The sequence below is a fragment of the Sus scrofa genome, chromosome 17 (genome assembly GCF_054392235.1).
Source record: "Sus scrofa isolate SSC_HxYL_T2T_F1_AM1 chromosome 17, Sscrofa_HxYL_maternal_Yorkshire_Landrace_v2.0, whole genome shotgun sequence".
Taxonomy (NCBI): Eukaryota; Metazoa; Chordata; class Mammalia; order Artiodactyla; family Suidae; genus Sus; species Sus scrofa.
This window is the reverse complement of record NC_139399.1, coordinates 45,519,882-45,545,277: the sequence shown is the minus strand read 5'-3', so window position 1 is coordinate 45,545,277 and position 25,396 is coordinate 45,519,882. Positions and strand designations below refer to the sequence as shown.

General features: G+C 38.6%; 1 long non-coding RNA gene across 18 annotated transcripts in view; it reads right to left on the bottom strand.

The window, feature by feature from the left end:
• Nucleotides 1-25,396, bottom strand: part of LOC102165807 (E3 ubiquitin-protein ligase Itchy homolog) — a 108,012-nt gene that overhangs the window by 48,523 nt on the left and 34,093 nt on the right. For 13 of the 18 annotated variants that reach the window (XR_014832176.1, XR_014832177.1, XR_014832187.1 and 10 more), the window contains 5 exons: nucleotides 17,125-17,282; nucleotides 15,373-15,562; nucleotides 13,426-13,521; nucleotides 7,022-7,196; nucleotides 1,743-1,812 (listed from right to left, as the gene is read on the bottom strand). This is a non-coding gene — a long non-coding RNA (E3 ubiquitin-protein ligase Itchy homolog). The remainder of the gene's footprint in view (nucleotides 1-1,742; nucleotides 1,813-7,021; nucleotides 7,197-13,425; nucleotides 13,522-15,372; nucleotides 15,563-17,124; nucleotides 17,283-25,396) is intronic. The other 5 variants (XR_014832182.1, XR_014832178.1, XR_014832190.1 and 2 more) reach the window with 1 other exon arrangement.

Below are 25,396 nucleotides of genomic sequence, written 5' to 3'. Positions count from 1 at the left end.
CTCAACACTAAATCACCTATACCTTAATAAAAGTCAAATAAAAATATTTTTGAAACAAGATAGAGGAGTTTCCGTTGCAGTTAAGCAGTAATGAACCTGACTAGTATCCATGCGGATGCAGGTTTGATACCTGGCCTCGCTCAGTGGCTTAAGGATACAACGCTGCCATGAGCTGTGGTACAGGTTGCAGATGTGGCTCAGATCTCATGTTGCTGTGGCTGTGGCCAGCAGCTGCAGCTCCAATTCAACCCCCTAGCCTGGGAACTTCCAGACTGAGGGAGAAAAAACAACAATGTGGCAGCAGGCTTAACTATTAATTTATTAATCTATTAGCAAAGTGTTTCCCCCCCCCGATTTTTTGGGGGGTTGCAACTGTGACACATGGACGTTCCTGAGCCAGGTATTGAACCAAGCCACAGCAGCAGCCCAAGCTGCCACAGTGACAACGCCAGATCCTTAACCACTGCGCCACAAGGGAACTCTAGCAAAGATTTAATAACTAAGGTACTCTATAAGAGAAAATGCTCATGAGCTCCATACTACAGGAAACAAAGTTACTACCCCAACATGTTACCCCTTCCACTATTCTTTGAATAACATCAACTCAATCAATTTCTGAACTGTGTTTTGGAATCACCTATGTGATCAAAATATTTTTAAAGCTTGTTATTTTGAAATAATTATTACTGACAACATGTTGCAAAAATTGTTCAAAGAATCTCACATACACTTTAACCAGTTTCCCCCAGTGACATCTTACGTAGTTGTGTCACAGTATCAAAATCAGGAAATTGAGACTGGTAAATTACTGTTAACTACAAAATTTATTCAATTTTCGGAGTTCCCGTCGTGGCCCAGAGGATAACCAACCCCACTAGCATCCATGAGGACTCGGGTTCGATGCCTGGTCTTGCTCAGTGGGCTAAGGATCCAGCATTGCTGTGAGCTGTGGTGTGGGTCGCAGACACAGCTCAGATCCCACGTTGCTGGGCTCTGGCATAGGCTGATGGCTACAGCTCCGTTGGACCCCTAGCCTGGGAACATCCATATGCCACTGGTGTGGCCCTAAAAGACAAAAAATTTAAAAATTCAATTTTCACTAATCTTTAAAATTTAAATTCATTTATGTAAATGTATAGTTCTATGCACTTTTACCCCATGTATAGATTTATGTAATTAGTACCGCCATGGTAAAGACACGGAACTCTTCCATCACCACATAAGAACCGCTTCTGTGACCTTCTGTATTTGTACCCACCTTCAGTGGCTCTGTCTCACTACTATTCTATTTTCTATCCCTTTAGTTTTATCATTTCGAGAATGTTATATAAATTGAATCACTAAGCATAATGCCCTTGAGGTCATCCAGATCATCATGTGTATAAATAATCAATTTCTTCTTCATGCTGAGTGGCAAAATACTTTTAAATTTTAGAAGAGTAAATTAGAACTTTGGGGAAGTTTTTTTGGGGGGTGGGGGGGCTGCTCCTGCTGCATGCAGAAGTTCCCAGGCCAGGGATCAAACCTACACCATATGTAGTGCTGCATCGTTAACACACCGTGCCACCAGGGAACTTCACAACTTTTTGGAAATTTAATGCTCATTTGGCACTCTGAATTAAACCAACACACCCAAAAAGCTTTCCAGATATTCACTCAAACAAGAGAAGGGTGTATTATCTATCCATAATACCTGATTGTTAAAACAACTGAATTCAATTTTAAAAATCCACGTGACTTACCCCATCCAGGTGGCAAGGGACCAAGGGGATCAAATTCTTTATTTTGTGATGTAGCGAACAAATCTTGATTCTAAAAAGAACAACCACCAAAATAGTGAAATAAAGAACAACTTAAACAGATAAGTAGAGAACAAGCTAATAAGTTATGATATGCCTTCCCTAGCCATGAGCAACTTTATATCATAGGTACTCTTACCATGTTCACATCTTAGAAATCAGTCATGCCAGTGACTCTGATGGAGAAATAAATCTTTGTCAATATAATTTAACATCTGAAATTATTTGAAATTCATATATTATAAATAATTTTACATCCAAATGGCTTTTCCTTCCTTTCATGCAAATCAGTAAATCACAGAAGTATATAAGCCATCCCAAAGTCACTTGTAAATAGAAGTACTCAAAGTCATCAGCTGACTGAGAAAAATCTTGTATTTCTAACTCATTAACAGAAGATCATATACAAAACAAAGTATATACAAAGAATTGTGAGAAGAGAGCTGGGGGAGCAGGAAGAATAAATAGGCTGTCAGGTGAGTCAAAGGAAGGAACTGCAGTTGGAAGGAGGTGATGACTGTATAGATGACCTCTTAAATTTGTTTGAAATTATCACAATGGTGAAGAGGTTTGGTTAGATAAATGGCAAGTAGGAGTCAAAAGTCATATTGACTATGCAGGGTTAATGAGTGTGTTTTAGTTTAAACGTATAAATAAATGGGGAATATTTTGTGATCTCTCAGTAAGATGTGCTTATTAAAGCCTTTCTTTTTTTTCTTTTTTTTTTTTTTGTCTTTTTTGCCATTTCTTGGGCCGCTCCTGCGGCATATGGAGGTTCCCAGGCTAGGGGTCCAATCGGAGCTGTAGCTGCCAGCCTACACCACAGCCACCGCAACGCGGGATCCGAGCTGCATCTGCGACCTACACCACAGCTCACAGCAACGCCGGATCCTTAACCCACTGAGCAATGGCAGGGATCAAACCCGCAACCTCATGGTTCCTAGTCGGATTCGTTAACCACTGCGCCACGACGGGAACGCCTAAAGCCTTTCTTTTTCATAATTATACTTGATTTACAATGTTGTGCCATGATTTAAAAATGTTCTGGCACCTTTCTTTAGTAAAGCAAATAAAAAATAGACTAACTGCTGAAAAAATAATTATAGAAAAAAATACACAAGTAAAATAAAACAATGTATCCAATATACCCAGCACCAGGACTCAAAATGTAGCACATATTTACACTGGAATATTGCTTAGCCATAAAAGAATGAATTAATACCATTTACAGCAACATGGATAGACCTAAAGACTATCATACTAAATCAGACAGAGAAACAAAAATATCACATATCACTTATATGCAGAGTCTTGGGGGAAAAAAACAGATGATGGTTAGTAATCATCACTTTAACTGCTGTAGCCCTAGTTTAATCCCTGGTCTGAGAACTGAGATGCCACATCAAGCTGATGCACACTACAGCCAAAGTAAAAAAATAAGATTAAAAACCTAAACAGGAACAGACTTAGACTTTGAAAACAAACTTAGAGTTATGTAAGGGGAAATGTGTGGGAAGGGATAAACTACAAGTTGGGAATTAACATATACACACTACTATATATAAAACAGAAAGTCAACAAGATCCTACTGTATAGTACAGAAAGCTCTACTCAATATTCTGTAGTAACCTATATAGGGAAAGAATCTGAAAAATAATGGATATATATACACACACACTGAGATCCCACATCACGCTAATGCACACCACAGCCGAAGTAAAAAATCAGATTAAAAAGTTATATTTATGAATCACTTTGCTATACACCTGAAACCACCTATATAAAATAAAAATCAAATTTTAAAAAAACCCAAGTAAATAGATAAGGAAGACCTACTACTGGAATACAACTCAGCCTTAAAAATGAATGAAATTTTGTCACTTATGCCAAGACAATATGGATGGGATTGGAGGGCACTATGCTAAATTAAAATGTCATACAGAGAAAGACAAATACTATATGATAAAACATGTATGTGGAGTCTAAAAAACACAAATTGTAAATACAATAAAATATAACAAAAAAAGTAAAATAAGACGGTATGTTCCACATACCCAGCACCAAGATTCAACTAGCACATTTCTTTATTTTTGTCCCACATTGTTTGCTAAGGCAAAAATCAGTCATCATTTCATTCCTATGTATCTTAGATGCCTTTCTAAAATTTATGAACATTTCCTTACACAATCACAATATCATTATCACACCTAGCAAAGAATCTATGCTAGTTTTATTACCTAGTACACAATCTCTAATTAAATGCTTGATTGCTTGGTGGGTTAAATCAGAATCCAATTAAAGTCATCACATTGCATTTGGTTTAGTCTCTTAAATCTAAATCTACAGCAGATCTTACAGTGTCTCTTTTTTTTTCATATCACTAACTTATTAGAAAAGCTGAGTTAACAGACTAAATTTTAAAGCACATGAGAAATACTGCATTTCTGATTTAAAAGCTCTTGGATGACAGACCTGCAGAGAACTGGTCTTGCTGGAAATTCCCTTGTAGTGCAGTGAGTTAAAGATCCAGCATTGCTGGAGTTCCCGTCGTGGCTCAGTGCAAACGAATCTAACTAGTACTTATGAAGATGCAGGTTCGATCCCAGGCCTCGCTCAGCAGATTAAGGATCCAGCCTTGGCATGAGTTGTGGTGTAGGTTGTAGACACAGCTTGTATCCCCAGTTGCTGTGGCTGTGGTAAAGGCCGGCAGCTGTAGTTTCAATTCAACCCCTAGCCTGGGAACTTCCATATGCTGCAGGTGCAACCCTAAAAAGCAAAAATAATAAAATAAATAAAATAAAATGCTGTGTGAGTATCTACAGCCCTGTAACCAGGGTCAGAACAAAGGCCACTTCATATAACCAATAGAACAGACTTTCTCAGCAACACCAAATGACTTTTTCCTGCTATGCCTCTGGTCGATGCTCTGGTGCCTATATGACCCTAGGCCAGGAAACTTCCACATGCTGTGGGTGCACCCCCCCCCAAAAAAAAACAAAACCCACAATGAGATATCACCTCATGTTTATCAGAATGGTTATCATCAAAAAAACCCAAAATAACAAATGTTGGTAAGGATGTAGAGAAAAAGGGAATCCTACACACTACTAATAGAAATGTAAATTGGTGAAGTACAGAGTTCCTTAAAAAACTAAAACTAAAAATAGGAGTTCCCGTCCTGGCGCAGTGGTTAACGAATCCGACTAGGAACCATGAGGTTGCGGGTTCGGTCCCTGCCCTTGCTCAGTGGGTTGACGATCCGGCGTTGCCGTGAGCTGTGGTGTAGGTTGCAGACGCGGCTCGGATCCCGCATTGCTGTGGCTCTGGCGTAGGCCGGTGGCTACAGCTCTGATTCAGCCCCTAGCCTGGGAACCTCCATATGCCGTGGGAGCGGCCCAAGAAATAGCAACAACAACAACAACCAAAAAAAAAAAAAAAAACCTAAAACTAAAAATAGAGGGAGTTCCCATCATGGCTCAGTGCTTAGTGAACCCGACTAGCATCCATGAAGGCACGGGTTCAATCCCTGGCCTGGCTCAGTGCGTTAAGGATCCAGCATTGCCATGAGATGTGGTGTAGGTTGCAGTCACGGCTTGGATCCCAAGTTGCTATGGCTCTGGCAGAGGACAGCGGCTACAGCTCTGATTGGACCCCTAGCCTGGGAACCTCCATATGTTGAGAGTGCGGCCCTAAAAAGACAAAAAGATGAAAAAACCCCCCACTAAAAATAGAACTACCACATCATCCAGCAATTCCACTCCTGGGTGTATGTATCTGATGAAAACAAAAACACTAATTCAAAAAGATACATGCACAATGTTCATAGCAACAACAGCCAAGATAGGGAAGCAACATAAGTGTCTGAATAATGAATGAATGAATGAATAAATAGATAAATCTTACTCTAAAGGAAAATGTATAAAACTTCATTTCCAGAAAGGAGATTTTTTTTTTTTTTTTGCTTTTTTAGGCCACACTCACAGCATCTGGACATTACCAGGCTTAGGGGTCTAATAGGAGCTACAGCTGCCAGCCTACGCCACAGCCACTACACCAACAGATCCGAGCCGCGTCTGTGACCTATACCACAGCTCATGGCAATGTTGGATCCTTAACCCACCGATAGAGGCCAGAGATCGAACCCACAACCTCATGTTTTCTAGTCGAGTTCGTTCCTGCTGCACCACAGTGGGAACTCCAAGATGTTTTGATACCAAAGATAACATGGCTTCAAATATTAATATATTTGACATTATCCTATAAGGAACTGAATTTCTTTAGACACCCGGAACACCAAGTAATTTATTGCATAAACGATATGTGTTACAAAAGGGTTCAATTCTATCATCAGTTCTGAATGACCACTTGAGTCAGGTGCTAATTAGACCCAAGCAGTCTAATGTTCTGCTAAGTTAGACAGTATTAAATTCAGAACTGTTTTAATTCTTTTCAAACTGCTTGGATTTATTTTTACTATTCTTTTCTAAACAAATTTTGAGTTGTCCTAACTTCTTGTTTTTGACAGTAACAAAGCAAAGAAGGTTGAACTTTAGGAAATTTTTAAAATCAAAGAATAAATCACCTACACAGAATACACAGGACAAGGTCTAAAAATAATATCAGGAGTTCCCGTCGTGGCGCAGTGGTTAACAAATCCGACTAGGAACCATGAGGTTGCGGGTTTGGTCCCTGCCCTTGCTCAGTGGGTTAACGATCCAGCGTTGCTGTGAGCTGTGGTGTAGGTTGCAGATGCGGCTCGGATCCCGCGTTGCTGTGGCCCTGGTGTAGGCTGGCGGCTACAGCTCCGATTAGACCCCTAGCCTGGGAATCTCCATATGCCGCGGGAGCAGCCCAAAGAAATAGCAAAAAAAAAAAAAAAGACAAAAAATAAATAAATAAAAACAATATCAGCAGCAAACAACTGGGTTGCCATCGTATTTCTACCTACTTTTAGTGCATTATTTCTCATATGTAGAAGGTTAAAAATCAAACACTTTGATAGCAATGGTATCCTGCTATATATAGCACAGTGAATTTGTGATGGAACATGATGGAGGATAATGTGAGAAAAAAAAATCTATCTGATTGTGTCACGGTGCTGTACAGTAGAAACTGACAGAACACTGTAAATCAACTATAATGGAAAAAATAAAAATCACAAAATACTGAAAACAAAAAAAAAATCAAATACTAAGTTTTTTAATGCAAGTACATATGCTCACCCCATAAATAAATCTCTGGTTAAACTGCTGCATAGCTCCTTGAAGTTGACTACGTTGGAGCTGCCATTGTTCATAGTTCCGGACGGATTCCAATGTTGGCCTCTGCCAAGTCGTAGTTCTTGTGAAATGGTCAACATAATAAATACGTCCCATGTTGTCAACCCGTCGTTCCCAGCTAAATCAGGACAAAAACAACCAGATTCAGTACATAATTGTGAAATAGATAAGAATTAAACTGGACTTCATTTTATCCCTGGTACAGGTTTGGTAAAATTTTACCTTTCAAAATTACTTTTGATTTATCTGAGGTCTTTTATATATTTTTTTTATCTTTTTATTTATTTATTTTTTCCTAGGGCCGCTCCCGTGGCATATGGAGTTCCCAGGCTAGGGGTCTAATCAGAGCTGTAGCCACCAGTCTACACCAGAGCCACAGCAACGTGGGATCCGAGCCACATCTGTGACCTACACCATAGCTCACGGTAATGCCAGATCGTTAACCCACTGAGCAAGGCCAGGGATCGAACCCGCAACCTCACGGTTCCTAGTCGGATTCATTAATCACTGCACCACAACGGGAACTCCAAGGTCTTTTACATATTTTTAAATGGACTCCATAAGCAAACGTAAGAGGAATGTTTCTAAAAATTTTTCTTAAAAGTTAAGAGGTATCAGTTAGGTTTTTGAAACACAACATATTTAATGGAGTAAGTTTTAAACAGTCATTAAGACAAAAGCTATAGAAGAAGACAATGATGAAAAGGCAAGGCTGATGGGGGATTAAGATGCTGGAATAGAAGTACTGAAGCTCACCTTCTCTCATAAAAAAACAACAAAATTACAACCAAATGATGAAAGACCTTCAACCAGGTGGACTAGAAACTTTCAAAAAAAGATACCCTACTCCAGAAAACAAACAGAAAGCCACATCAAGAGGTACAAGGGGCGATTATGTGATATTAGCGACCCCATATCTGCTGGGTGGGAGGCCCACAGACTGGAAAGTATCACAGAGACTCACCTATAGGAGTGAGAGTTCTGAGCCTCACATCAAATCCCCAAGCCTGGGGATCTGGCATTGGGAGAGAGACTCCAGAGAATCTGGCATTGAAGGCCAGTGGGGTGTGTGTGCAGGAGCTCCACGGAAGTGGGGGAAACGGAGACCCCATTCTTCAAAGGTGCACACAGGCTTTCAGGTGCACTGGGTCCCAGGGCAAAGCAGAGGCTCTATTGGAATCTGGGTCAGACCTGATTACAGTTCTTAGAGGAGCTCCTGGGAAAACAGGGAGTGACTGTGGCTCCATCTGGGGGAAGGACACTGCAGACAAAGCTCTTGGGAATATTCATCAGTGAGTGTTCCTCTAGAGGTGGCCAATTTGGAAAAATCTGGCCCCACCCATCAGTGCTGAGAAGCACCAGGCCAAACAATAACCCGAGTGGGATCAGGCCCCCACCCATCAGTAAACAGGCTGCCTGAAGAACCCCGCCCCCCCAGGCACACGGGCCTCTCTAATCTCACTCAGAGACAAAGCCTCATCCACCAGAAGGATAGGAATCAGCACCACCTACCAGTGGGCAGGCACCAGTCCCTCCCATCAGGAAGCCTACAGCAAGCCTCTGTACCAACTTCAGCCACAAGGGGGGCAGACATCAAAGGTAAGAGAGGCTATAACTCTACTGTCTGCAAAATGGACACCACACCAAAAACTTACAAAAATGAAAAAGCAAAGAACTATAACTCAGATAAGGGAGCAAGAAAAAACCCCAGAAAAATAGCTAACTGATCTTGAGATTATCAGCCTCCAGGAAAAAGACTTTAGACTGAGGATGCTGAAGATGATGCAAGACACTGGAAATAAACTGGAGGCAAGATTGATAATTTACAGCAAACACTGAGCAAAGAAATACAAGATTTAAAACCTAAGCAAGCAGAGACGCAAAATACAATAACTGAAATAAATTCATTAGTAGCAACCAACAGCAGAATACAGGAGGCAGAAAAACGAATAAGGGAGGTGGAAGACAGACTAGTGCATATCACAATGCAGAACAGAAAAGAGAAAAAAGACTTAAAAGAAATGAAGACAGTATTGAAGAATTCTGGGACAATGTTAAACACACCAGCATCCATATTATAGGGGTGCCAGAAGAATAGAGAGAGAAAGGGACAGAAAAAATATTCGAAGAGCTAATATCCAAAAACTTCTCTAACATGGGAAAGGAACCACTCACTCAAATCTAGGAAGCACAAGTACCATGTAAAATAAACCCAAGGAGGAACACCCCGAGACACATCTTAATCAAACTGACCAAAATTAAAGACAAAGAGAAAATATTGAAAGCAGCTAGGGAAAAGAAACAACATACAAGGGAATCCCGATAAGGTTATCAGCAGATTTTTCAGCTGAAACTCTGCAGGCCAAAGGTGTGACACAATATACTTAACATGATGAAAGGGAAAAACCTCCAACCAAAATTACTTTACCCAGCAAGACTCTCATTCAGATCTGAAGGAGAAACAAAAAGCTTTACACATAAGCAAAAGCTAAGAGAATTCAGCAACACTAAACCAGCTTTTCGACAAATACTAAAGGAACTTCTCTAGGCAGAAAAGAAAAAGGCCACAATTAGAAACAAAAATACCACAAATGACAAGGCTCACCAATAAAGGCATATTACAGCAAAGATAGGAAATCATCCACACACAAATATGTTATCAAAATCAGAAATCATGAAAAAAGAAGGGTACAAATGCAGGACACTGGAGATGCACTTGCAATTAAGAGACCAACAACTTAATACAACCCTGTATATATACAGGATATCAAAAGTTCAGGGTAACTGAAAACCAAAAATCTACAATTGATACGCACACAAATAAGAAAAATTAACTCAAATACAACACTAAAGATAGTCATCAAACCACAAGAGGCGAGAACAAAAGAAGGGAAGGAAAAAGAGCAACAAAAGCAAAACTAAAACAGTTAATAAAATGGCAATACGAACACACACATCAATAATTACCTTAAAAGTAAATGGACTAAATGCCCAACCAAAAGACATAGACTGGCTGAGTGGATACAAAAACAAGACCCATATATTATGCTGTCTTCAAGAGACCCACTTCACTTCTAGGGACACATACAAATTGAACGTGAGAGGACAGAAGAAAACATTCCATGCAAATGGAAACAAAAGAAAGCTGGAGTAGCAATACTCATGTCAGACAAAACAAACCTTAAAATAAAGAATATTATAAGAGATAAGGAAGAACGTTAATAATGATCAAAGGATCAATCCAAGAAGATGATATAACAATTGTAAATATATATGCACCCAACATAGGATCACCTCAATATGTAAGGTAACTGCTAACAACCTTAAAAGGAGAAATTGACAATAACACAATAATAGCAGGGGACTTTAACAAAGCACTTACAGCAATGGACAGATCATCCAGACAGAAAATCAACAAGGAAACACATGCCCTAAATGAAGCATTAGACCAGATGGACTTAATAGATATTTATAGGATATTCCATCCAAAAGCAGCATAATAAACATTATTCTCAAGTGCACATGGAACATTCTCTAGGATTGATCACATTCTGGGCCACAAATCAAGCCTCAGTAACTTTAATTGAAATCTATCGAGCATCTTTTCCAATCACAAGGCTGTATGCTATATGACTAGAAATCAACAAGAAATAAACCACAAAAAACATGAACACGGGGAAACTAAACAACATGCTACTAAACAACCAATGGATCACTGAAGAAATCAAAGAGGAAATTTAAAAATACCCTAGAAGCAAATGACAACAAAAATACAATACTCCAAAACCTATAGGATGCAGCAAAACTAGTTCTAAGAGGGAAGTTTATACCAACATAAGCCTACCTCAGGAAATAAGAAAGAGCTCAAATAAACGATCTAACTTAACATCTAAAGCAGCTAGAGGGAGAACAGACAAGACCTAAAGGACACAATGAGCTTCTCTGCAGAACAGATACTTAACTAACAGACTTTGAAAACTTATGGTTTCCAAATGAGGCAGGTTGGGGGATATGGGGATGCACTGGAGTTTTGGGAAGGAAATGCTATAAAATTTGATCGTGATGATTGTTGTACAACTATAAATAATAACATTCATCCAGTAATTTAAAAAAATGAAGAGAAATGCTCTCATTTTCTGTCAAATGGTCTTTTGACTTGCAATCCTAACAGGAATATATATAGCTTTTCACAGATTTAAAAAAAACACATTTTCACAAGAATAGATCTTATTTATCTTTCAACTGGGTACATAACACTAAGTAAACAAACACTGATAAAATAATTTGGTGATTTCTACCTGGTTGATTGCTTAGGGTTATTTCTACTACTCTAATATTATAAATACAGAATAGGTTTCAGGATACTCCTTGGATACTCAGGTTCCTTATTAAAAATGGTATAGTATTTGCATATAAATAGGCACAACCTCCACATATCCCCTCATATACTTTATTTGGGTTTGGGGGGTTTTCTTTTTAGGGTCACCCATGGCATATGGAGGTTCCCAGGATAGGGGTCAAATCAGAGCTACAACTGGCAATCTACACCAGAGACGCAGTAATGCCAGATCTCAGCCATACCTGTGACCTACACCACAGCTCACGGCAATTCTGGGTCCTTAAGTCTGAGTGAGGCCAGGGATGGAACATGCAGCCTCAAGGATACTAGTCAGATTCTTTTCCGCTGAGCCATGACAGGAACTCCCCCCTTCTATACTTTAGATAATCCTACATTACTTACAATACCTAACACAATGTAAATGCTATGTAAATAACTGCCTGTATGGGCAAATTCAAGTTTTGTTTTTAGGAACCACCTGGAATTTCTTCCCCCCAATATTTTCGACCCATGCACACAAAAGGCCAACTGTAGTAAATTAATAAATACTTTTATATATCAAAGATATTTTGTTCCTTTGCATTGTCTGTTTAGAATTTCTGGAGAAGGTTTTACTAAGAGTATGTGTATTACTATGGTTATATATATTTTCCGAGGGCTTTAGCTAATTTATACTACCACCAACAATGTTATAAGGTAACATTCCTCCACAATCTCACAAATACTGGATATTATCTGTTTTGTTTTGTTTGTCTTTTTGCCTTTTCTAGGGACGCTCCCGTGGCACATGGAGGTTCCCAGGCTAGGGGTCAAATCGGAGCTGTAGCCGCTGGCCTACACCAGGGCCACAGCAATCCTGGATCTGAGCCACGTCCGTGGCCTACACCACAGCTCATGGCTTATCTGCTAATTTAACAAGTAAAAACTACCCTTCAGGTGTCTATTTAAGATTATTAGCACGATTAGAAGTTCCCGTCGTGGCTCAGTGGTAAACGAATCCGAATAGGAACCATGGGGTTGCAGGTTGGATCCCTGGCCTCACTCAGTGGGTTAAGGATTCAGCATTGCCATAAGCTGTGGTGTAGGTTGCAGACTCAGCTCAGATCTGGCATTGCTGTGGCCGGCGTCTACAGCTCTGATTAGACCCCTAGCCTGGGAACCTCCATACGCCGCGGGTGCAGCCCAAAAAAGACAAAGACAGAAATAAAAAAGATTATTAGCATGATTAAATATTTCCCCATTTGCTACTGAATACTTTTTTTTCTTTTTTCCTTCTTAAGGCCACACCCATGGCATACAGAGGTTCCCAGGCTAGGGGTCGAATTGGAGTTGTTGCTGCCGGCCTACGCCATAGCCATAGCAATGCCAGGTCTGAGCCACGCCTGTGACCTACACCACAGCTCTCAGAAACGTCAGATCTTTAACCCACTGAGATAGACCAGGGATTGAACGTGCAACCTCATGGTTCCTAGCTGGATTTATTTCTGCTGAGCCATGACAGGAACTCCATGCTACTGACTACTCTTGAATAAAATTTTTTTCTTACAGTTTTTACTTACAATTATTTTATATAAATGTTAAATGCTTAACACCATGGATTTACATATCCCCATTTTACTAATTATCCCAAACTATCTTGCAGTCATTTCACTAACATATATGAATTTTTTATTTTAAGAATTTTACCTTAATATATATGACAGAACCTATAATTCTTATTCGGTTAAAAGAAACTATCTTATAACTCTATGGTCTGAGACAGGTAAAAGTTCACAAAGGAAAACTTAGAAGTAGCAAAACCCATGAAAGTCAGAAATGAGTGAAAATAAGTCATTCATCATGGTCAATCAATTCCTTGACTCTCTTCTCCCCAGTCGGCATCTATCACAAAACAAAGTAGACAGAGAAAAGACCAACAAGAAGAGGAAAAGTAGAAAGGTAGGGAAGATTTCATACAGATATATTTCTATAGTAAATACTTTTTTTCTTCTTTAATTCAGATACTTACCCAGGAGGTAGAGGTTCTGGTCTATCCCAAGTAGTTCTCTTTTCAATATGATCTACATAGTAAACTCGTCCATGCTGGTCCACTCTCTGCTCCCAACTTAAACACAAAATTTAAAAGGCTAATATGCTACAAGCATGAGAAGGCTGCCTTTTAATCCTGTCTTTGTTTTTTTCTCTTATATGGTATTACAGAACTTGGGACAAGTAAGCATGTCAGTATACACAGCAGATTATCAGAATTTAAAAAATTAGGAATAAAATCAAGAAATACTATCCCAAGGATGACACACAGTGAATAAGTAAGATTTCTCCTACAGAAGTCCTGCTCTAGCAGATGTCTTACATTTCTAAAAAGGCTTGAGGCAATGAACTATGAAGACAAAATCCATCTCAATCTGATCAGATTATACAGAGGACTTGAGTGTAAAAGAAAACTAATTAATGTTATGAAATCTGAAGACAGACTGAACTGTTAACTGAAGGGCAAAGGACAGTTACCATTCTAGAAAAGCTGAAATCAAAGAATAAGACTTGAGCAGATGTGCCCCTGCATAGTCCCATGGACAAAGTCAATCTGAGTATTCTCATTTCCTTGGTAGGTTTATTCTTAAAGTGAAAACCATAAGAATAAATCAAGATAGTTCAGAAGAACCAATTACTTCAGAGCACCTACCCAGATTCTCTTTGCTAATATCCCTTGCACAAACAACATTCTGATCTGGCTTCCCATGTAGGGCTTTCAAAAAGGAAAATGGCTTAACTACCCACATAAGTAATACAGACTGTTTAACAATAAAATCCTCATCATTAAAGTTTATCAATTCATCACCTAATCAATTGATTTGATTAGCATTCTGAGCACTGGAATAGTCTGAATGCCACAAAGTGTGTGTATACAAAAATAATAATTTTTTAAATATCCAGTAGATGTTTAAAGACTGAGTATTAATTTTGTTTCCTAAATTATTCTTACTTTGCTACATATGACTTTACGATGGGAAAAAAAATTTTATGTAATCTTTTTCTCCTTCAAAGAAATGGCAATTTGTCTTTTTTTTTTTTTTTTGTCTTTTTTGTCTTTTCTAGGGCCGCACCCATGGCATAATGGAGATTCCCACCTAGGGGTCTAATATCAGAGGTGTAGCCGCTGGCCTACACCACAGCCACAGCCACAGAAATTTGGGATCCGAGCCGCGTCTGCGACCTACTTCACAGCTCATAGCAACATGGGATCCTTAACCCACTAAGCAAGGCCAGGGATGGAACCCACAACCTCATGGTTCCTACTGAGCCACAACGTGAACGCCAGAAATGGCAATTTGAACTAGGTGAATATTTTATTACTTGGCCTTAGTTATTTTTTTAATACCTCAGAGTTCTTCAGTTTAAAAAAAATTTTTTTTTCTTCCACTTTGCTATGGAAATGAGGGAGAAATTTCAAAAGTATTTTTTTTTGTTCAGTTTGACTCTAGACAATACCCCACTCCACATACGCAAATCAGAACAGCTTTTTAAAGAATGGAGTTCAGCGTGGTTCAACAAGGAACTGGTTTTGTCACTACAGTGGCTTGGGTCACAGCTCTGGCACAGGTTCGACTACCGGCCCTGAAACTTACGTATGACACGAGTGCAACCAAAAATAAAAATGAAGAATACAAATGTTTTTGGTTTTGTTTCATTTTTAGGGCCGCACCTGTGGCATATGGAAGTCCCCTGGCTAGGGGCTGAATTGGAGCTACAGCTGCCAGCCTATACCACAGCCACAGCAATGCCAGATTCAAAACACATCTGTGACCTATACCACAGCTCAACAGCAACACCAGATCCTTAACCCACTGATCTGGGCCAGAGATTGAACTGGCACCCTTACAGATACTAGTCAGGCTTGTTACCACTGAGCTATAATGGGAACTCCAGAAAACAAATGTTAACAAAAACAATTACTCACCCAGGTGGAAGGGGAGCTTGAGGTACAGGATTTAATGGCCTAGGGCCTGAGCCTCCAGAAATAGTAAGAGGAATTATTAATCCAGATGTTGCTCCTTCAGATGTATTTGAATTTGTATTCGTTGGTGGCAGAGAGCCTGTACTAGAGCCATCACTTTCAGAAGTGGCAGAAGGTGAGCCATTGACAGATGCTTTAAAATTTGAGAAAAACAGAAAAATTTTCAGAAATCTAAATTTAGGATAGAATATTGACTTAAAAAATAAAAAGGTAGCTGACAAATACACAACTTAAAGTATGGATATGCCAGTAAAAATCACTTAAAAAAGATAAATAATAGGAGATAGCCAATGGTCCCACCTAGTAAGCCTGTTTACCACTTTTTAGATCCTGTCTACCCTGTGTTTCATTATAATTTTGAAGCACGTACAGATTCTCATTTCCTGATGCCAAAGGAAATAAACTTTTAGAAAAGTGTTCATGTCCCTTGGTATAGGTTCATTTAGTAATTTTTCATACTCTTAAAACAGGTCTGAAACCCTACAGATATCTGACCAACTATTGTTACCTATAATATGGAAGATTTGACTGATAATAACTATTATATATAGTGATACATAACTTATGTAACTATAGGGATATTATTGCTTAATTACATATTATAGCTTCAGGAAATACTTGTTGACAAAACAATTCCTGGAGGAAGTCATCAATATTATGACAAAGTAATACATAAACTTAAGGACTTGGAATATACTGTTAACGTGATAATCTACAGAAAAAAGGGCAAGATGTATAACTAAACACAAAGTGACTAGGGGAAGGGGGAAGGAGTGGGATAGATGAGGAGTTTGGGGTTGGCAGATGCAAACTATTACATATGGAATGGTAAGCAATGGGTCCTACTATATAGCATGGGGAACTATGTCCAACCTCTTGGGTTAGAACATGATGGAACTCAGTATTTAAAAAAAAAAAAAAAAAAAAAAAAAAATATATATATATATATATATATATATATATGTACGACTGGATCACTTTGGTGTATAGCAGAAATTGAAGGAACACTGTAAATCAACTATAATTTAATAAACAAGTCATTAAATAAAATCATTTGTGGACAATTTGCTTTTCTAATACTACTTGAATTATTTTATATTTCCTGTCCACATACTAACACATGGAAGTTAAAAAAAAAAGAATTAAGGATTTATTCTCGTTAATCAGAACATTAAATATTCTAATTAGAGATGTCTACATTTTTATTACATGAAAAATGTTTACTTATATAATTTTTGCTTCAATATCTGAATATCATTTAGCATTGTTGGGTTACTTGCCATTTATTGACTGGCTTTTTAAAGGATATAATGAGAATAAGCAGCCAGATCCTTGACTATGAAATGCTTATGTTGCAAACCCTGAAAAAAGTTGTAATCTTATCTGTACTCCCTATACTTTTATATAGCACACATGTGATTTTCATTCTCAGTAGAGCACCTGCCTCAATAACTTTTCTGCCACTCTGGGCAGAAAAACTTAGATTTTTGATTACTTGATTATTACAGAAAGCACATCTTGATTATTACAGAAAGATCATTCTTCTTGGCCAAAATCTTAACTGTAAAAATACAGCTAGAAAACTAACCTAAAAGGGTCTCCTAACACTTACCTGATAATCAAATCCCAGAGAGAATATTATTTACAATCACAGTACTAAGAGCTACATCCCTAGTGTATGGCTGGAATACACACCTGGTCTACGTGGGGTAGGTGGAGGTGGTCGTGAAGGTCTTGGAGGCCTAGAAGGTTTAAAACCGCCATTTGAGAGTGAAGGAGAATTATTCCCATTGACCCTCCTACTGTCGCTAGACCCTGCATCCTCAAGGTCATCTGATCCATTTGTGTTCACTCTGGGTAAGAAGAAAGCAAGAGAAAAAGAATGCTCTATCAATTTAACAAAAAACCAGAAGGAAGACCAAAACTTAAAGTTCTAGGAGCCTGAGAAAGCCACCTAATTAATTTCTCAGAGCCCACTGAGAAACAGAGAGGGTTTAAACAAGGGCAAAGAAATACTTGGGACCATTCCGAATTACTAGGTATGCTGGTTAGGAATACGGGGTTCCTGTCATGGCGCAAGAGAAACAAGTCCAACTAGCAGCCATGAGGTTGGTGGGTTCTATCCCTGGCCTCGCTTAATGGGTTAAGGATGAAGCCTTGGCATGAGCTATGGTGTAGGTTGTAAACACAGCTTGGATCCCACCTTGCTGTGACGCAGGCCGGCGGCTACAGCTCCAATTAGACCCCTAGCCTGGGAACCTCCATATGCTGCGGGAGCAGCCCTAGAAAAAGACAAAAAAAAAAAAAAATTTTTCAAATGAATTTAAAAAGAACACCATTTTATCACAAGAATAGATAACTTAATCATTATTTCCTTGGTTTACATCAGTTCATAATATTATTTAGGTGTGGGATAGGGCTGATTTTCATAGCACGAGAAAAAGTACTCTACCCCCTTCCAGCAAATAGTATATAAAATATTCAAAGTTGGTGATCTAGAAGAGAGGTACTCACAGACTTTTTTAAAGGCACTCTCATTTCTTCAAAGCAATTTGATATCAATTGGAGGGAAGAAAGGGGGGAGAACAACTAAGAGGAATGTCAGGCTAGTACTGTCAGTTATACACAATTGATTCCTTTCCCTAGGGAGGCTAGCTGTTGACTAGAAAGTAGAGCATGAGTTAACAGGTCTGGATGTGCTTCAGCTAAAGCTCTGATATGTACGACCTGGAACCACTACACATTATTACTGTATACTCCTGGATCTCACAACAGGTCCGAATAAAATCTAATAGATTCAAGAAACTAAAATAGAGCTAATAACCTATTAAATCCCCCCCCCATGGGGGGAGACAGATCCACAGCATGTGGAAGTCCCTGGGCCAGGGATCAACCCCATGCCACAGCAGAGACCCAGACTGCTGCAGTGACAACACTGGATCCTTTAACCCACTGTGCCACAAAAGAACTCTTTAAATGACTTTCATGCTATGTTTCCCAGAAGTCTTTGGGCATTTTCTACTCAAAATATAGTATTTGGACCAGAAACAAGCACAATACATAGGAGCTTGTTAGAAATGCACAATCTTTGACTCAACTCCCAGTGCACTATAACAGAGACAGCATTTTAACAAGATATCCAGATGACCTGTGTGAACAGCAGGGTATAACAAGTACTGCTCTGGGGGTTCCTCAAATGCTTATAAATGGAAATGCTCAGTAATAGGCAGTCAGCTCTAACCAGGCACAGCAAGACTGACTGCAGTAAAGACCAAGCAATCCCAGAATATAAACCGAATGTAGCAAGCAAGAGTGAGCTTTGACACCACTCTCCTTCCCCTAGATGTTGAGTCATATACTTGTTTGTTTGGAGTTGTATGCCTCTGACATCCTGGGTACTGCCTCTATATACTCTTTCAAGAGGTGACTAATTTAAAAGAAAGGTACTTGATGCTTTTAAAAAGACAAATAATTGGTAGAATGGACCAAAAATGGGAAACTACGGTTTCTAGCCCTACTCTCCAATTGACAAGTTATGTAACCAAAGAAAAGTTATTTAATGTCTCTACGCCTCACAAGTGCACTGACCTAGAGTAAATGATTCCTTAAAACCTTCTCTGCTAGAAGGTTCATACTAAATTACCCACCTACTGCTATTGGAGTTTTAGAGATTTATGGAGACAGACCATTCAGGGCATGTTGTAAATCTGCTATGGTAAGGAAAGGCACAGCAGAAACTGATTCTAAAGATGTTGTCTTGTGTTTAAGGTTAGAATCTTAAACATTAGATTTAAGATTTTAACATGCAGCTATAGCTGCTGGCCTGCACCACAGCCCACAGCAACACAGGATTCAAGCCCTGTCTTCAAGCTACACCACAGCTCAGGGCAACACCAGATCCCCAACCCCACTGAACAAGGCCATGGATCGAACCCACATCCTCATGGATACTAGTCAAGATTTGTTTCTGCTGTGCCCCCTACTACTTTATCTTTAATTCAGTCTCCACGACCTTTAACCCCCTCTATCTTCACAGTCCCTCAGTTCCCTTCAGGTCTCATTAGGGCTCTATCACAGGCTACACCTTTAATTCACTATTGCCCAACACTTCCCCACCCCCAAGCAACCTTTTGATACTAAAACTAGTCTTTCATTTACTTTCCCCACTACCGTTCTCTGAGGTCAGCAAGTAATGCTGGAGAATGTTCCAGCTGAGAAATTAGATGCTTATTAGTAAATAAACTAGGTAAAGTATCATATTAAAGGGCAAATAGTTCTGCAAAAATCCTGACTAATTTTCCACTGAGAGAAGTAAGGAAAAGTCCTGAGGTTTTCATTTTCAATGAATCACAAGACAAAAATTCTTTTTTGGGGTACCAAAATGGGTATTATTTTTTCCTGTTTGTAATTAAAAAAAAAAAAAGTCAAAGCTCAAGTTCCCCAAAAGAGAAATAATTAGAAATGACAGATGACTATGAAAACCTCTACCACAGGTTCAATGGGATTGGTGTACTAGTGTTAAAATTAACAGCAAAAAATTTTAATAGTAATTTTTAATTTTTAATAATTTAAAATTTTAATAGTAACTTTAAAAATTTAATAGTAATTTAAATATTTTAATAGCAATTTCATGGGACAAAGGGCTTTTACTAGGTCCTGTACAATTATAAAGACACAAGCAAAAGACAGAAAAAGTTAATATTTGTGCTTCTTCAGTTTATAATCTTTTTATTCTAACAAACTTCAGTTCCTAAAGCTTGATCACTTCAGAATAACTGAGGCAACATGGACTTCAGTTTACATTATTCGACAACTTCAACTGAGCTACAAAATCATTTACTACATCTATTCCTGGCCATGTTCCCATTGCTCTTTCTTAAGACTTTTTCTATCTCCTCAAATACCTAATCCCAATTTGTAGATGACCCTGAATCCTCCTCTTCTCTAAAATGATGATTTTCAGCTATTCTTGAACATTCTTTTCCACTTTAAAATTTCTCTGTGTGACTAAACATCTCCATTTCCCATTTCTGCGGAAAAAAATCGATCTTCGCTTTTTCAAGGCTTATCTGTGTGTCCTTAACATATTCCGTAAGACTTTTCACCAACATTTAACACCTTTCTTGTCTCTTCCATCATCTTCCTTCTAGATTATTCCTCTCAGCCACAAATATAACTGAACACTTCCAGAGAAATCCCTTGTGGCTCAGTGGATTAAGGATTCGGTATTGTCCCTGCCATGGCTCTGGTTATAGTTGTGATACAAGTTTGATCCCCCACATATGAACTTGCACAAGCCACAGAAGAAGTCAAAAACAAAAAAACTTCCCTAGATCTCTTGTAATGCAACAGGTTAAAGATCTGGCTGTGCCTCTGGTTTCTCCCGTGGCACAGGTTCAATCCCTGGCCCAGGAACTACCAACATGGTGTGAGCACGGCCAAAATAAATAAATTAAAATTTAAAAAAAAATTTCTATATTAATTGCTCAAGCTGTTCTCTCATTCTCCTTTCCTACACATAATTTTTTACATTTATGCAATTAATACATTTATTCCATTTTAACTTTTAATTAAAAATCGAAATTAAAAATCCTAATTATAAAATAAAAATTACCATCAAATCTATATTCTAGAGATTATTACCATTAAGAAATCAAAGCACCTCTTATCTGTCCTTTTTCATTGGCTATGACTGACTATATTTATACAATGTATGTGATCATACAGTTTTCATATCCTGGATTGAATTTTTGTTTTATCATTCATTACAAACTGGGCATTTCACCAAAATTATCCAAAAACATTTCTGGGTTTTGTTTTGTTGTCTATTGTCTTTTTAGGGCCACAGCTGTAGCATATGGAAGTTCCCAGGCTAGGGGTCCAATTGGAGCTGTAGCCGCCAGCCTACTCCATAGCCAAAGCAACACGGGATTTGAGCCCCATGTGCAACCTAAACCATAGCTCACAGCAAGGCCAGAGATCGAAACCGCAACCTCATGGTTACTAGTTGGGTTCGATAACCACTGAGCCACAACGGGAACTCCCAAAAATATTTCTAATGACTGCTGAATACTTGATCATGTGGACATAGCATAACAATCTTTTTTCAGGAAAGAGGGGTGACATTTTCTATTTCCTCCGGGTAGACTGCCTGAACAAAATAGCTGGGTCATGTATGCAAGTATTTTGAAGGCTGAAATACCAACTGCTAATTTAAGAAAAAAAAAAAAAAATATATATATATATATATATATTACTATTTTAGGACTGCACCTGTGACATATGGAAATTCCTGGGCTAGGGATCAAAGTGGAAATAAAGCTGCAGACACCTATAGCCACATCAACAACTGATCCTAGCCTGTGTGCTACAGGTACAAACAAACAAACAAATCCCATTTCACCATAAAGTACTTATGTATTTTGAAGTCTGCCAATTTAGTAAGTAAAAATGTTAATGTTCAACAGTACTTATAGGGCATCTGAGTTTCTTCTTCCATGCACGACTATATATATGTCTATGTCTTTTGTATATTTTTCTATTATAAAAGAATAGTTTTTCCTTATTACTTTATAATATGAAGACATTAATTTGTATCATTTAATGATGATAAATTATTTATCATCATTAGTTAAATGTCATTTGTTTTAAATTTTATATTTCTGAAAACACAAGGTTTTTCCATTTCTATATAATTAAATGTATTTAGAAATATTTTGTTCTAACAGTTTTATAGTTTCATTTTTAAAAACTAATTTCTTTGGCCACACTCAGGGCATGGAGAAGTTCCTAGGCTGCCAGCCTATACCACAACCACAGCAATGCCAGACCTGAGCCTCTCCTGTGACCTACACCACAGCTCATGGCACTACTGGATCCTTTAACCCTTTGTGCAAAGCCAGGGGTCGAACCCGTGTCCTCATGGATACTAGTTGGGTTTGTTTCTGCTGAGCCACAACAGGAACTTCTGGTTCCTGTTATTTCAGTTAATCTTTAAATATCTCTATGGGATAGGTAGGTATCATTTTTGCAAGTGATGAGAAAAACAAAACTTGGAAAAGGAAAGGAACTTGCCTGAATTAATAGCATAAGTGGCATAGCTGCACCTGGGACTACCTTACCTTCGGAGCCTGAATTCATAATCATTGTTTTACTTTGCCTAAAGTGGAATGCTTTTTTTTCTCCATGTAAGTGCTTATTGTTGAATAAATGTTTTCATTGCACAAGCTAGAGTCACATGGAGACTTTGTTTGCAAGTGTAGGCATATATATTTTTTGATAGAGAGAAATGTCTTTCAAAATATCTGAACAGGGACATTGATATGGCCAAAACTCCATATGAAAAATTATTTGATGGTCAAGTATAGTTTGGATTATATGGTGGTGGTGGTGAAGGTAAGAAGACCTTTTTGGGAACTTATTATAGTCATCCACTGAAAGACAGTGAAGGTTACAACTGGAGCAGTGCAGAAGAGTAGAAAGAGAATGTGGAAGTGAAATCAGTGGGACTTAGGCATTGAGTGTCAAGAGACACATAAGAGAAGAAAAGTCAGACTGCCTGGGAGGGTAGCAGTGTCATCCACAGAACTAGAAGACTAGCTTTGGGAGTGCAGTTATTCCAGATCTACATTTATTGGTACCAGTGGATGACAATGAAACAATTTCTGATTTCAAATTATTTTAGATATTATCTTTGGAATCATGGAATTTGAGACCCTGGGGGTGGGGGGGCAGAATTCACAGAGAAAGAAAAGAAAGACAAGAACAGGACCACAAGTGCCTATATTTAGTGAAGAGGAGGAAAAGGACAAACTGAAGGATATATGGGAGTGTAAGATTAGAAAAGCAGTGTCACAGATATTGAGAGAGAAATGTTGGGAGTTCCCGTCGTGGCGCAGTGGTTAACGAATCCGACTAGGAACCATGAGGTTGCGGGTTCGGTCCCTGCCCTTGCTCAGTGGGTTAACGATCTGGCGTTGCCGTGAGCTGTGGTGTAGGTTGCAGACGCAGCTTGGATCCCGCGTTGCTGTGACTCTGGTGTAGGCCAGGGGCTACAGCTCCGATTTGACCCCTAGCCTGGGAACCTCCATATGCCGCGGGAGCGGCCCAAAGAAATAGCAAAAAGACAAAAAAAAAAAAAAAGAGAGAGAGAAATATTTTTAAAAGATAGGGTATTTAACATTGTTAAGTACTACAGAAAGAGAATGAGGTTTTAGCCTAATCATGCCAGGGAAAACTGGCTGTATGGAAAAAGAAGTATCAGGTTAGAGTTCTGGCTCTTCCCAAAATCAGACTAGATTCCAGGTTGATTTCAAAATTGATTTTTGGAGTTCCCATGTGGTTTAATATCAAGGATCCAATGTTGTCACTGCAGTAGCTCTGGTTAACTTCAACCCCCAATCCTGGGAACTTCCATATGCTGAGGGTGCAGCTCTAAAAATAAAAATTAAAAAAAAATAAAAAATAGGAAACATGTTCATCATACTGCCAGAAACAGAGTAAGAATAAATAAATATTGATTGATTCTACTCTCAAATTCACCACCTACCACTTCCTACTTCCATTCACTCATTTTCAGCCAGAGAAGATTTCCAATAAAACTCCCTCCTATGTTCTCCTCCACCTCCATGACTATATTCCTTCTTTTCACCTAAAACTCCTTCCTACAATTCCCTCAAGATATACATATGGAAATTATAACTATGTTTTATAGTCTCTGGTCAAATGCCATTTCTTCCATGAATTTTTCAAACATTTTATATACACTATTTCACATTTTAAAAATAACCTATCATTTTCTAATAAGCAAAACTAAAGAGTTCAAAAAAGAAACAAGATTCAAAGAAGTCTGTACTAAAAGAAGATAAAATTAAGATGCAGTGATGGAGTTCCCTTGGTGGCGCAGTGGTTAACGATTCCGACTAGGAACCATGAGGTTGCGAGTTTGATCCCTGGCCTTGCTCAGTGGGTTAAGGATCCAGCATTGCTGTGAGCTGTGGTGCAGGTTACAGACACAGCTCGGATCCTGTGTTGCTGTGGCTCTGGCGTAGGCTTGGCAGCTACAGCTCCGATTAGACCCCTAGCCTGGGAACCTCCATATGCCACGGGAATGGCCCTGGAAAAGACAAAAAGACGGAAAAAAAAAAAAAAAAAAAGATGTAGTGATGACATTTCTGGAAAATTGTGAAAGCCTGAATTGAAAAAATTAGATTTTGTTATATATCTGAAGAGATTTTCTGTAATAGTTTGTTGTAATCTAAGAAATAACTGTATGTCTAACAAACAGTGATTCTCAAAGTGTAAGAGCTCATCTACCAGTATCACCCGGAAGCTTGTGAGAAATGCAAATCTTGGGCCCCACCCTAGATGCAAGGATTTGGGAACAGGGGAAAAAAAATGAGCAATCTGTGGTTGAACAAGTTCTCTAGGTGATTCTAATGTAAAGTCTCAGAAACATGGTGATACTAAAATAGAACTGATGGTTTCAGTTTCTTTAATGAGTGGGTATGTAGCTAAAAACCTGAAATGGATTTTGAAAGCCAATATGGAAACCTATATACTATATAGAATTTTCAGTGTGAACTAAACACCACCGTTATATTTGAAAAGTGAATTAACTGTTAGTATAGCTTTGTTCTGCTTCAGTCTTACAAACCTAGGCTTATCATCATACATATATGTATTTGATCTGCTCATAAGCTCAGACAGTTAGGGACAAGATAAAGAACGCTATGCAATCATATATTCACTGCAGCACTATTCACAATAGTCAAGACATGGAAACAACCTAAATGTCCACCGACAGATGAATGCATTAACAAGATGTAGTATATATGTACACAATGGAATGCTACTCAGCCATAAAAAAAGAACAAAATGATGCCATTTGCAGCAACATGGATGGAACTAGAGATTCTCATACAGAGTAAACCAGAAAGAGAAAGAAAATACCATATGGGAGTTCCCG